The sequence below is a fragment of the Cavia porcellus genome, unplaced genomic scaffold, assembly GCF_034190915.1.
Source record: "Cavia porcellus strain 051 isolate PalLab524CR breed Dunkin Hartley unplaced genomic scaffold, mCavPor4.1 scaffold_9, whole genome shotgun sequence".
Taxonomy (NCBI): domain Eukaryota; kingdom Metazoa; phylum Chordata; class Mammalia; order Rodentia; family Caviidae; genus Cavia; species Cavia porcellus.
The window spans coordinates 66,673,557-66,677,690 of NW_026947492.1; the positions used below are offsets into that span (position 1 = coordinate 66,673,557).

General features: G+C 33.8%; 1 pseudogene; it reads left to right on the forward strand.

Annotated features, from left to right (window-relative positions):
• The first annotated feature begins 2,529 nt into the window (after positions 1 to 2,529).
• LOC106026590 (olfactory receptor 52K2-like) lies at positions 2,530 to 3,487 on the forward strand (annotated as a pseudogene).
• Positions 3,488 to 4,134: the final 647 nt, after the last annotated feature.

The following is a 4,134-nucleotide window of genomic DNA, read 5'->3' on the forward strand; positions in this document are numbered from 1 at the left end:
TTTTCATGTTTAAAAACCAATTTTTACACTCAAGTAATAGGAGAATAAAATAATTATTATAATTTCTATCATTATCTTCAAAGTAGCTGCTCAGTATAAGACATAAACCAAGATTATTACAAAAAAGATGACAACACTTTCCACTGTCATTTGTCCCTGGATGTTCCTCTTTAACTCAAATCTTGTATCAATTTTGACTTTCCATTTTTAAAATATACACTATGATTAATGTGCTATTCATCTTAATTTTAAATTTACACATTGTAAGAGAAAAACCTTAATTGCTAGATATTTACATTTACTTTACTCAATTTTTTCTCCATGAAATCTTTTCAAATATTCTGTACCAGGAAAATATATTTATACTTGCTTAGAAAGAAAAGTTTGAAAGCAGATGGCTACTGTGTATAAAAAATGCAAGAATGTAAAAAGAACCACAACTATGGTTAAATGAGGTAAAGATTTATTTTAGGTCAAAAGAGTAAAATATGTAAACTCTGAAGTTCAAAGAATATCACCATATATTTAATTACAGAGCAATATATAAATGACAGAGCCTAGTTATGTTAAAATTCCTTCTCAGATATTTTGGAAAATGACTAGTAAGAATAAAAAAGGCTTAGATCTAGAATAATGTCTTCAAGGAATATGAAAGGAAACTTTCATTATTATTACTTTTTTTTTTTTTTTTATCGGTACCAGGGATTGAACTCATAACTGCCTGCTTGCAAGGCAGGTGCTTATGTTGCTGAGCTAGATCCCCAGCCCCTTTCATTGTCATTAATAATCAACTTATTGGGAGAAACTTTATTTTTGGTTACATACAAAACATAATTTCTACAGATACCCACATAGACCTTCACATAATTAGGGAAAACCACACTATAATGATGTGTGACGAATCTTTAATTACATGTGTGCTAAAAACTAAGTCTCTCACTAACCAGTTGTTCAGCTTTATTGCAGATTACTAAACATTCCTGAATCAAAAGGATAAAATTTATATGTGTTAATATTTGAAATGTTCTCAGGAAATCAACTGATTCATTTCACTAAGTGTCAAATTTAGAAAAGTTAACTGCTATCTTATTACAATTTTCCAGTAGCCTAGTGTCCTGAAATTCTCTTACTGTCCAATAAGAGTTCTGATTCAGAAATGCCATTCCACACGCTTTCTAAAGCTGCCTTGATTAATGTAGCCTGTTATTTTCATGCTCAAAAGAGGTTATTCATTCCTTGAGAATCTGAAGTTGAAACAGTGAAACTAAGCAGCACTTTTGTGGTTGAACATAAAAGACAAGTTCAAAGGCTATAAGGCCTTAGATAATTACAACTGGGTACTGAGGTCCAGTGTGCTGCGCATGCCTCTACTACTTCATTGGACACTGACTTAAGCCTTATTTTTCATGATCATAAAACTGTGTAGTTTTTGATAATGTCTGTAACGCTGAACGAAGTGTATCGAAAACTGTGCCTCTTCTGTTAAAATAAAAACATGAAGAAATGATGAAGAAAAAAAAAAGGGAACCTGCATGAGTATCAGAATGCTGTTAAAATAATCTTAAAGGGAGGGAGAAAAATGAGCAAATTTCAACATGGCAGTGAATGTGAGGATCAGGCGATATAGATATCTGAGGAAAAGAGGTAAACTTATGAACTACATTTGGATGAGTAGAGGCTTTGTAGTGATGTCAATCAAAGCCAGGGTTTGATAAATTAGAATAATCAAAGGAGGTGGCGAAGCTTATGTGATAGGTTAGAATGAGATTGTTGAGACAATGGCTTGAAGAAATGCAGAGTAGATGCAAATTCTGTGGCCCAAAAGTGACATTAATGGCACAGTGATTTTTTTCCTAACACATTGTCGTAAGCACATCATTGCTGTAGTGCTTAAATGTGTCCTGGAGATGTAAGTAAACCTTCTGATTCCACAAACATGGAAAACTCTCTGTTATTTTTCTTATGCCAGAGTCATACTATGTTGCACGATATATCTGAAAAATTTGTGGGAGCTACTAAAAAATATCAATTCTCTATTTAAAACCTGACTCTTTAATTTTTGATTTGTATCACTTTCTTCTCAATGAAAGATAATAAATTTTTCATAAGATTGACTGAATTTGGTTATGGAAATCTTAACCTCATTTAGCATCTATACATTAACCTTATTGCACATTAAAATTTCATAAATCAATAACTTATGTCAATGTCGATATGAGAAAATATATCAAGATTACACGTGAGGAATAAAAACATTGCAATGCACCTCATGAAGAGCAAAATATTTTCATGTCCTATATTCAGACATTCTCTGTGCTTTTATATACTGAAATGTTTTAGGCAGAATAATACCTGATTGTCAAATGATGAGACAATTTCTATCAGATATTCATATTTATTGCATTTGTCTGAGAACATACAGTTCATTAATTTTTGAATTTCATTTAGAAAATTTCAAAACTTAGCTATTGTTTAATGTGCTCCAGAGGAAACATCCAGCAAGAGAAACTAAAACACTTGACTCTTGTGATGCCAGTCTATAGCAAAACCGATGCCCATTCAGCAACCTTTATTTTCACTGGATTTCCGTGGTTGGAGGCTGCCCACTTCTGGATATCCATCCCATTTGGTGTGGCCTACCTTTTAGACCTACTGGGGAACTGTTCCCTTGTTTATCATAAAGACAGACCCCAGCCTCCATGAGCCAATGCATCTGTTTCTCTGCATGCTGGCAGTGGCTGACCTTGTTGTGTGCACTACAGCTATCTCCAAACTTCTCAGCTCTTCTGGTTTCAGGATGGAGAGATTCGCTTGGAAGCCTGCCACATTCGAGTGTTCCTGATTCACTCTTGCTCCACCGTGGAGTCTGGCTTCCTCCTGGCTATGGCTTTTGACCGTTATGTAGCCATATGTAATCCATTAAAACACACAGCTATTCTCACACTCCCTGTAGTTGGAGCAATGGGACTTGCTGTTGTACTACCAGGCACAGCACTTACCAGTCCTCATCCTTTCCTGCTGCACTGGCTTCCCTGCTGCAGAACCAACATGATGTCCCACACCTACTGCGAGTTCATGGCCCTCATCAAGCTTGCCTGTGCTAATACAAAATTCCACAGAGCCTACAGCCTCATTGTTGCCTTCATCAATGGTGAGGAGGACTTCATACTGATCCTTTGTTCCTATGTCCTCTTTCTCCAACAGTGTTCCACCTCCCCACCAAGGATGCCAGGCTCAAAACCTTGGGCACCTGTGTCTCCCATGTCTGTGTCATCTTAGTGTTCAGCACTCCATCTTTCTTCTCTTTTCTCACACACAGATTTGGGCAACATGTGGCTCCACATGTCCACATATGTGAAGGCAATATCTGTCATCTTGTACCACCCATAGTGACACTATTATTTATGGAGTAAGAATGGAATGAATGTATGATAGTTTCCTTACGTACTTCTCTTTTCTTAAACCTATAAATTATTGTTTTTGTTGATGAGTAATAATTGACAAAACCATTATATCATTTATTTTAAAAGAATATTATGTGTTCTTATTAGTGTTTTCGTTTTCTGTTGAGTTGTTTTAACTACTTGATGCAAAGTAATTTTTACAAAGAAAATTGTACATTTAAAGTAATAAAAGAAGTTTATATTTGCATTTAAAAAATTTTTCTGAATAAATAGTGAAATTAGTCTAAAATGGGAATCATTATTCTGATCACAAATTATCATTTCTATACATTCATTATAAATGTCTTATACTTTAATGTAATAATTTGCATAAATGCCTGATATTGTCATTCTTAAAAAATCTGAATCTGAATCTAATTGCAATTTAGATTTACAATAACAAGCAATTCACAAACAATATAATATCTAACTTTATTTCCTGAATATTTTAATACTTATTTTATGATTATTAGCACATATAATTTATATATATTATCATGCTCATTATGACATTTATGTACATTCAGTGAGTTTTGACCTGAATCTCTCTTTGTATTACTTCTTGGCTACCTGCCCCATGGATTCTTTCTCATTCCTTCCTAAATTTACTTCTACTTTCATGTCTTTTTCCCCTTTAAATCTCACATATGACTGAAAATATACAATCTTATGTTTCATTTCTGAGTTATTT